We start from the raw sequence: 10,690 nt of genomic DNA, 5'->3' as shown, positions 1-10,690 counted from the left end.
GTACAGATTTCTGGATGTAAAACACAGCAAAAATTATGTAAAATTACATTCAAATTACCCTCCTCTAACACCCATTAACAGTATCTTGAGAGCTTTAAGCTTTTATTTTATGTGATTATCCAATCTATTTACATTAAATCCCTGGTAAATGTAGGTTTTATACTGTACAAAAAAATAAGATCATGTGATAATAGTTTACAAAAATATAATTTTAATAATCATTACTTTATATAAACATTATTTGACAGTATATATTTACAGGCCTTTCCCATTAATGTATGGGATATACATTATATAAACATTTTTTGACAGTAACAACCAGTAAGCAAAGTTACCAATTAGTAAGTCTGACTGTAAAAATGCAGATAATGTCTACAGTAAATATCTGCATTTTTGTGTGCTACTCTGGTTAATATGATTTTCATCATCAGAGAAAGGTTGTTCGGTCTATTGATAAGATTTACTGTACTGTAGGTTTGTATTGTATTGAATAGGATGTAAATCATGTGAAGCACTATTGTTATCAGTGAAATGTGACACGTTTTTAAAAAATTAACAAAAGTGAAAACCTTGAAATTATATATTTTGCCCCAATATAAAGTTGAGAATATACCCCCATGCAAGTCAAAAGACCAAAACTTGAAATAAGATGTTTTTGTCTTTATATCTATGTTAAACATGGTCAAAATTCCAAAACTTGAGGTTAATATATGCAGAAGTCAAAATCCCAGACTTAAATTTGTTCTGAACGCCTTATTTGGGACATTTTTTTTTCTATCTTGTCAATGAGCTGACATCAGCTCATCACGCATGTATGTAAACGGCCATCCATTTTGTAGCCTAGGTTGCTAAGGTTGTTGCTAAGGTTTTCTGTGTGTTGTTTACGTTTTCCAATCTCATATTTTGAATCGGATTTTGGCTCGAACATGTACGGATGTACTTGAGAAGTTGACATTTTGAGTAACTAACAAGAAAAAGATTGTGAATCTTACTACTACTGTTTGTTTCATGGTTTTTTGATGTAGCCTCCCGAGTTGCCCAAAGTCGGCCATGACGCAGTTTCTGGGAGCTAATCAATCAGAACAGAGTGGGCTCCTCAGGAGGGCCTCGAAGAGACAGGAGGTAAAACTGCCTGTTTCAGACAGAGGCTGAACTGAGGGGCTGCATAAAGGGCCAGTATAAGATAAATGATGAGTATTTTAAACTGTAAATCATGCAAAGATAAGGTAGGAAGATACTCAAAACAAATCAGACTAGATTTTAAATCTAAATAAAAGATGATCTCACTTTTACCCAATTTCACCTAACTAATATTATAAACATCGTTTAGTTGTCCAGACCTGATAATCTATTTTTGAAGATGCCTTTATTTGTTTGTTCAGTAGTGATGAAGAGGCCTGTAATTCAGAGAAATCAGTAAAATTGTAAAACAAGTAAAATTGGTCACATCAACTCAGGCTGACTCCACCGCTGCCACTGGGTTTACACTGGGAACCATGGAGATGGAGGAAGTAACCACTTACTGTCTGAGGAGTCTGGACATCAGGAAGGAGTACAGAGTAGAACCACTGCTCTTTCACGTTGGATGGAGCCGGCTGAAGTGATCTGGGCATCTGATACCTCTTGGATGCTTCCTTGTGGAGGTATTCTAGGCACGTCCAACTGGAGGAAAACCTCAGGGCAGACCAAGAACACATTGGAGTGTTTATGTCCCATCTGGCCCTGTGAGCACTGCAGGATCCCCCAAGAGCAGCTGGAGGACATGACAGAGAAGAAGAACATCTGGACTACCTGCCACTGCGGCTTGGACCTGGATAAGTGGCAGAAACTGAATGGATGGATAATACTTGAATTAGCACCGAAAATATTAGAAATGTTGCTCTAAATAGACCTTCAGTCCACATCATTTCAGCTCCTGCAGCTGGTTTGCCCATCACTCCTTCTCTTTTCCACCCATAACGAGTGTTGGTGGCAGGAGTGAAGGTGTGCAAATCAAATTTTTTCAAAGTTGACGTGTTGTCAAAATAGGTGTTGCTTGATGCTTGAATGTGTGCCGAAATAAAGAGCAGACCTGTTAGTGAGTAAACATCAAACTTCCTGTCTCGCTCTCTCTCTCTCTCTCTTTCCTCTCATCGACTCATCATTCCTGAGCTCCTCTCATATCTCGCACCTCTCCACCTTTTACAACACATACCCTCCGTTCTCTCCCCCCTGTTTTTGTCTCACACCTCTCCATCTTTGCTTGTGTCTCTCTTTCTGTCTCTCCCATCTGCTCTGTCCTTTATTTCCCCTCTCACTCCCACTCTCTCCGCTCCCCTTTATTCAATTCAATTTCAATTCAATTTGCTTTATTGGCATGAATGTTGGATGAGCAGCACTGCCAAATCAGTTGAATAAAAGTAATACAAAAATATCTACAGTATAACATAACAATAAATGGCTCTCTCTCTCTCTTTCTCCCCTTTTTGTCGCCACTTGTCATACTTTCCACCTTCCTCTATCGCTCTCTTGTCCTTTCCTCTTCTCTCTCTCTCTCTCTCTCTCACACACACACACACAGCCTCGCAGCTCTCTCAGGATTTTTTTCTCCATCACTGCTCAGATTAATCAGCAGCTTCCTGCCAGTGTCTGACAGTTTTCCCCTAGTTGGCCGGCCTCCAAATCAGACAGTGTTAGACATCAGCTCACTGTCCTATCTCTCTCTCTCTCTGTCTCTGTCTCTCTCTCTCTCTCCCTCTCTCTCAGTCTGTCTGAACATCAATCTGTCTCCTCTGTCTCCTCCGTCTCCTCTGTCCGTCTGTCTGTCTGCTTTATCCCAAATGACCATAAGATGTCACTGCAATTCTTCTGTATTGACTTGATTTGTAATTCAGAGCGTGACTAGATGATGACCTGATGATGCTTGTCTCATTTAGTTTGTGCAATACAGTCAAGGCTGCATTATTGATTAATCTGCTCATTTTCTCCATAAATCGATTAGTTGTTCGGTCTATAAAATGCCAGAAAATACTTCAGAACGTCCATCACGGTTTCCCTAAAGCCCAAGCTGATATCCACAAATTGCCTGTTTTGATTAGATCACTGTCAAATTGTTTTTTTTTTTATACTGAATTTACTGTCACAAAAGCCTAAAAAATACAGCAAATATTCACAAATTTGAACAATTCCTTGTATTGATTAACAGTTTCGCATATAGTTTCATTTTAAGTTCATAGTCTTTCACTGTTTTTAGCTCATGTATTCTGAGGTTCATGATTACAACTGCTGCAAGGCCTTTATATGAAAATCTCACAAGTAGTTTGACAAATGTTGAACATGCTTGGAATATGTGTTAATATATTTAGAATATACAGTAAGTTAATTTAAAAAAAATCAACATCTCCATATTGATACTTTCCTTGTTAATGCAAAAGAGACAATTAAAGTATTAAATATATAATTCTTAAAAAGTTCAACTTTGGAGGGTTAAATTCACAGTGATTAAATAAAATTGCTGTACATTCAGTATGTGAAAACATTAAACAAAACTGTATGATCATTAAGACTTTTTGTGTATAAAACCAAATGCAACACTAAATGCCTTTGCCATTCATCTCTCTCTATAATAGTGGGTTCAAAACTTCATATTTGGTTGTTCAGAACAGGTATAAACTCCTTTTTCTGTAGAGGGGTCACACAACATGTGGTACAAAGTCGTTTTTTTTTCAAGCATCATTCAAAGACATCCTTAAATGCTACAACAAAGTTAAAGTTAAAGCCTCCCTCCACTCAAAAATGTGTTTTATCTGCTGCAGGGAGACTTTCTCTGTGCTCATGTTACAGTAAATCTGAGTTAAACAGATGTATTTAGGAGCGCTTTAGATTTGGTTTATCGTCATTTTCTTGTGTATTTGCATACACAAAAAAAATAAATAAATAAAATAAAATGCTGTTCCTCCCAGCCCACAGCAGTGCAACAACAACAGAAAGGATAAAGATATACTGTATATCTAAAAAAAAAAAATCCCTTTGAAAGTAAAGATAAAAACATACAAATCCCAAGATAAAAACAAAACAAAACAAAAAAGAACAAGCACAGTGCATTAAAGTGCATTTAGAGAGAAAAGTTATGATCATGGTCCAGTATTCAACTTAAACAAGTGTGATGTGGGAACTTGAAGCCTCCAGAGCACAAACACTGAGAATTTACTTTTCAGTCAAGTAGGAGACATCTCGTGTCAAGTAGTTAAAATTTTTAAATGAACAATATTTGCATATTCATAGATTCCTGAAGGAGTAGATCTAATTTTTTTTTTTTTTTTAGAATTTCTAACCAGGTAATTGAACTTTTTTTTTTTTTTTTTTTGTGGAAAATCCATATCAGACACAAATTATTATGCCAAGCAGAGTATTTTTATGTATGAAAACATGCCTTGAGGGAATATTTTACCATGAAAAAGTAATCACATAGAGCTTTAAACAAACATGTTTTCTAGTTTGTTTCTCTTTTCTCCTCTACCTCCCTCTTTCTTCTCCACTTTGGTAACCTCTCATCACCGCTGCTGCTCACACAGTCTCTACTCTGACTCCTGCTCCCTCTTTCTCTAAATTAATATTTCCCTGATTCTCTCTCTTCCTCTCTCTCTCTCTCTCTCTCTCTCTCTCTCTCTCCCTGCACTTATTTAATTTAGTATCACATTAAGGCTCCGGAGGAGAAAGTTAATTACGCAGCATTTTGAATTATGAATTGCGATACAGTTTAGTAATATATTGCCTCATTTCTCACCGCAGACTGAAGCAGCGATGAGATTTTTCACAGTTACTTTGCAGGTATCAAAGGTGCCATGTTCAGTGGGAACTTTCATATGAGTTGAATTTTATATTAACTTGATATCATCTTTTGTTAACGCCAACATGACAGATGAAGGGCTTCATTCCAAAATGCAATATTATATAGATTAATTATAGAAAAATGTTGCTATCTGAAGTTTCCTCAGTCAGTATTTCTCACTCAGCTGCAGGCTGTAATGTACGTAACTTTATAACAGTTTTCATAATAGTGTTTTTCTAAATAAACCAGGGGAGAGGGTCTCCCTAAAATCATAAAAGTTAATAAATTTCACATGATAATGGTGGTAAGTCATCCATTTATCAACTTTATATTCAGCTGGATTTAAAATTACAAACTTAAAATCAGCTGAAAACACAAACAAGACTTTGTAACACACTTGTAATTGTAATGTATTAGCTAAATCTGCAATAATTTTGTAAATGTAGATGTAATGTTTCTCATTTTGTGCCGACACTATCGCATATAACAGTATAATTTGCAACACTTCAAATAAAAACTTTAACAACAATCTCATTCTTTAAAAGTGAAATCCTCCCTCACATCTTGACATGCTGTTAAAATTGTTTCTTTTGTCATGTTTAGTCTGTAAATCACATTTTTTTGTTGTACCAAAATCTCATCTCATCAACACTATGTGGATGAAACAACAATGGTTTTCAGCTTTGAAGAATCTGTTCACCAAAATTACAATCATATTTTTTTCTTACCTGTAGTGGTGTCTTGTCACACAGATAGGTGAATAGAAACAGCAGTGAAAAATTCAATAGCAACATGTCTTTCCAAAACCAGTGTCCATAAGTCTGTACACAGTACATAAATGACAAAAGAGGTTGTTCCACACAACAATATAAGTGTTTTTACCTCTGTTTGATTAAATTGTGGCCGCTACAGTACAGTAACACTTCTTTGATATGGTTAAAAAGAAACCAACAACCAACCAAGTGACTGATGTCCATGTCAGACACTTCATACATCCAACCATCCACCCCGACACCAGAGGTCACTCTTGAGGAAAACGTAAAACATAAATTGCTTTAAGCATTAAAAAAAACAACTAATACTATATTTTTGTCTGGTGAGGACTCCACCATTCTTATGCATAATCCACAATCAACAGTTTTCATTGTTTAAATGTTTGAGTTTCGGAGCCCTGAGGCAATTATTTGGTATATTTAAAATCCAATGTGTGATTTCTCAAATGTAGAATAACAACATGGTGAATTAACGGTTCTGAAGAATGAGAAAACAGGAACCATAAATAATAATAATAATAATAATAATAATTCAACAGCATTTTAAGAGCTGAGAAGTTGCAAAACAAATGTATGAGCATGCAAACCCGTTGATTCAAATAAGGAAATTGCTGCTAACTGGACATCACGTTTTCTTTTGGGGAAAGTAGCTCCAAGGAAAACTGTTTCTTGACTCTCTGTGTGCACCAGAAGCAAAATTATATTCACCTCTGTTGCAAGGACATAGAAATCTCAGAGACAGATATCTCAAAACCTGCACAAATTAAACCAAAACTATATCTCTGTGGCTAGACAAGACTAGAGGTAAGTGGGGAAATTAATTTTTGGGGTGAACCAATCCTTTTGGGACTAGAGTTTTGGTTGAGAATCCAATAAAGTTTTGCTTGCATGCTTACAATTTAATGTTTAATGACAAAATACCACCTGGTCTATGGTGCACGCACTCCACATTCGATTTGTACATATTATTATAAAGACTTGACATGACTCCTCGTAAATATAAGTACGGATTTGTGGTGAGATCAGACTCCCACATTTACACTCTATACTGTTCCTGACCCTCCTCCCTCACTCCCTCCCTCCCTCCTTCACTCTCTCTCTCTTACTCCCCCAGTCATTTGCATTTATATTGAATTAGAAGCCGTGGTGGAGAGCGAGTGGAGGCAGCCGAGACTGATTATAGTGGGAGATTACGGGCCGACTGCACCACCATTATGTCGTGTAATTACAAAGAGAGAGTGAGGGAGAGAGAGAGAGAGAGAGAGAGAGAGAGAGAGAGAGAGAGAGAGGAGGATGGGGCCCTTGGACGCCCAGATGTCAGGATCTATTTCATTTAGGGAAATAATGTCTCTCTGCTTTCCCCTCCACCTATTCTACCTGTAAATATTATAGAGAGCTGAAATCTCACCCCCTTTTTACATCCCTTTTTATGGGTCACGATTTATTGGAGACAAATATCAAACAAGGCATTAAGGAGGATGTGTGGGTCCCCATGAGGCGCTTTACTGCCACGACTTGATCCACTTCATGGCTTCATTTGACTGCATCGATCTGGTGGTGTAATGCATGTAGGATTACCGGCGATGCACTGAGGAGGAGAACTAATGGGTTCAACATAATGTAAAGCCTGTTGGAAAAGATCATCTGTTGTGTTTCCCCTCATAAAGGACTGTAGTTGATGTATTTTTGAAGAGGTGATATTCAGTGATGTATTGGTAAGGAAATTAAATGGAAAACAAGCCAAATAGCCTAAAAGCATTTAAGTCACAATGACATTTTACCAAATGGTTTTTACCATTTTAACTGACTTTCCATGTTATAATATGCACCTACCTAAAAATTAAAAACCAAAAAGTACATTTGTTTTAGTTAATTTCTATCCGAATTGTTGGCGGTTGGTCCACTACCTTGGTTCACATTGAAATATCTCAACATTGGATGGATTGTGATAACTTTGGTGATCCTGGTCCGACTTTATAGACTCATCAGGTAAAGGTATCCTGCTGCAAAATTAATGAAATTCCCATCAGCCTAAGCTATTAGCAGATGTTAGCATGCTAAAACAGTAAACAAATATGGTGACCATGGTGAACATACCTGCTAAACATTATCATTTTTACATTTTTGTCATTGTGAGCATGTCAGCATGCTGATGTCAGCGTTTAACTCATTTATTCATTCACTACTCCCTTTATAAATGAAAGAATAAATCTTAGAGGATTTATTCCATCCACTGAATCATCACTTTTAGCTCCTGCCTTCAGGGAGACGCTACAGAGTCCCCTGTGCAAAGATGAAGAAATATCTATACTGTAAATAGTCATTCATTTCACATGCTATACACCAGTTAATTCAGTAATTAATGGGCATAGCATTTGTTTTAAATCCCATGTACCTTTCACTTCTCTTCTTAAATTGGTCTTAAATTATTTAAATGATTTCAAATAATTTTTAGTAATTTATTCTTTGCTTTTTTAATGAAGTTATATCTAATATAGTGTACTTAAATGTTTTTTACTTACTGTTTTTGTGACATATGATGTGATATTGATGTTGATTGTTATGCATGCTGTTTTTTTTTGATTTTTGATAACAGACACTTAATAGTTTACTCAGTAGTGAGCAGCAAATAGAGATTTTAGACACTCACACACACACGGTATTTTTTTGTATCTATAACTTTTGGTGTAAGATCCTGGTCTCGATGAGGGACCCTGTGCCAAAATCTAGTTTTAAGACATTAGTTAATTTAGTTTATATTGTGCTCATTTGTTGTAAAGTTGTGTTTTATCAAATTGCACAAATGCTCTAGGCTGCCACCAACAACTATTTTTATTATCAATAGGTCTTACTTTTTAAAAAAAAAAAAAAAAAAAAATTGATTGTTCAGTGTATAAAATGTCAGAAAATAATTTTTAAAATGCTGATCATTATTCCCTGAAGCACAAGTTTATATATTCAGATGACGTTTTGTCTGGCCAACAGTCAAAAACCCAAAGTTGTTGAGTTTAATATCATGGAAAACTAGAAAAACTAGCAATTAACCGATTAATCAGTCATCAAGAATGTTGCCAATTAATTTTCCGTTAGTTGACTAATCAATTAATCAACCATTCATTTAAGGTCTACCATGCATAGCTGGGGTCAATAGGGGCCCAACAACAAACTTTTGCCCTGGGACCCCATAGAATAATCTGGCTATGGTCGGTAATACTGGCCCTCCTCTTGCTTCCCTTCCTAACTGACATCCTGGTGGTTTACACTGTTTAAACGATGCCTCCCAGCATTTTCTCCTGCCCTAAGACTCTATACCAACAGGAAATACATCATATTCAAGGTACAGCTACACCGAAAGCAGCTGAATGTGCCACTGATTTGGTTTATTCAATGTCTACTCCTCCTCATTCAGTCCAGTTGCAGTTATTGTTCACGAAGAAGATCAGCAAAGCAACTGTGTCTGAGGGAAATTTTTATTTTAGCAGTGAAACAACAAGCTGCAATTTACATTTATTTACATTAAAAGCACAGTCAATCTCAGGTATAATTGGTCACTGTGGAGCGTTTCCCACAGCTTCCACGTCCCACACCATTGTTTGGAACTTTTCCTGCTGTGCCACCCACATCTCCCTCTCAAACTGAGATCCTGTCACAGTATCTGTACGAGATTCTCTGTTCATTATAGAAAAAATGAAGAAGAGGCCCACCTAGCTCTACACATATGGTCTGATTGTATTGTAGGATACAAGATGCTCTTGAAATGCTGTTTTAATTTGAGAGTTTAAAGTGATGTATTGCAACTATATCTGCAACACATTTAATTCTAGTGCCGCCTTTAGGAATATGCAGTCATTGCTTTGAGGTTTTGCTCCCCAAATATTACAATAAAGACAGTCAGTCAATCTAGACACATTTATTGAAAATGACAGTGAAACCATCACATCATCATCACTAATCATCGTCTGTCTTCATCTGGGAGTTTGTCATCTTGAAGGGGCGAGGGTGATCAGAGTGATTGACTCATTATTGACTTACTGCCTGCAGTCTCTTGAAAACACACAGTCCTGTTGTAGTTACATACATATTGTAACTCTCTTTTTCCCCCACTCAGACACACACAGCTTGGTGTAGATTAGATGTATTTCTGAAAGTCTGCCCACAAGATGGCAGCAATGCGCTGACAGAAGTTTGTCCTTCAGAGAGTTTCCTGGATGTTTCATTTGAACGGTTGGATACATGGCAGTACTGACCAATGTAAAAGTGAATAAGAAACTGATTTATTCATTCATTTATTTGAGATGATGGTCATATATTGGGACTAATTCCATTACTGTTACTATCACAACTTCTTATTGTGCTTCTTACAGTCCTCCTTCTGCGCAAAAATGTATTTAAAAGTTTATCTGAAGCTAATATGAAGCTTCAGTCATCCAGATTAGTCAAATGAAGTAGATATATTTCAATGTTACAGTCTTTTTAATGCCAAAGTCCCTCTTTTTGTTACTATACTTCCACCACAGCTCAACAGAGAAACACTGAGGAAACACAAAGAGGAAATTTGATGCCAAAAAGACTGTAAATGTGGCAGATATCCACCAACTCAGACTGCTGAAGCCTCATATGAGCTTCACATCAACTTTTAAAGTCAAAATGACACAATGTACATTTGAAGGGGATCTTTTGATAGTCAGTATGAACAGGAGGAATGATTACAGTGAGGAAAACCTATTTCACTGTTCATATGGGCGCCTGACATTTAAGACAGACTTGTAAAATTGGGAACCTAACCTTTAACATCATGTGTCGTATAAGTTTTAGACAGTGGAATATGTTTCACAGTTTTTGTGCTTTTATAAATCTAGGATGGTAGCATTTCTCTTAAAGGTAACAGGAACATTGTAGTAGTATTTTCCTCAAGTTATGATGGCATTTATAAAGCCTATAGTCAGTAAGTAGTGCAAAACTCCCTCACAATATCCCCAAAAATCTTCCTGAAATTGGTTCTCAACTTGAATTGTCTGTGTAATAATACTGTTATTTTTCTTTAACCCCTTAAGCAGCAACTATTCAGCTGGTAGTTTTATGCATGTGGATAAACAGCTTTTAATGA

The sequence above is a fragment of the Thunnus thynnus genome, chromosome 12 (assembly GCF_963924715.1).
Source record: "Thunnus thynnus chromosome 12, fThuThy2.1, whole genome shotgun sequence".
Lineage (NCBI taxonomy): Eukaryota > Metazoa > Chordata > Actinopteri > Scombriformes > Scombridae > Thunnus > Thunnus thynnus.
This window is presented reverse-complemented; position numbering follows the sequence as displayed.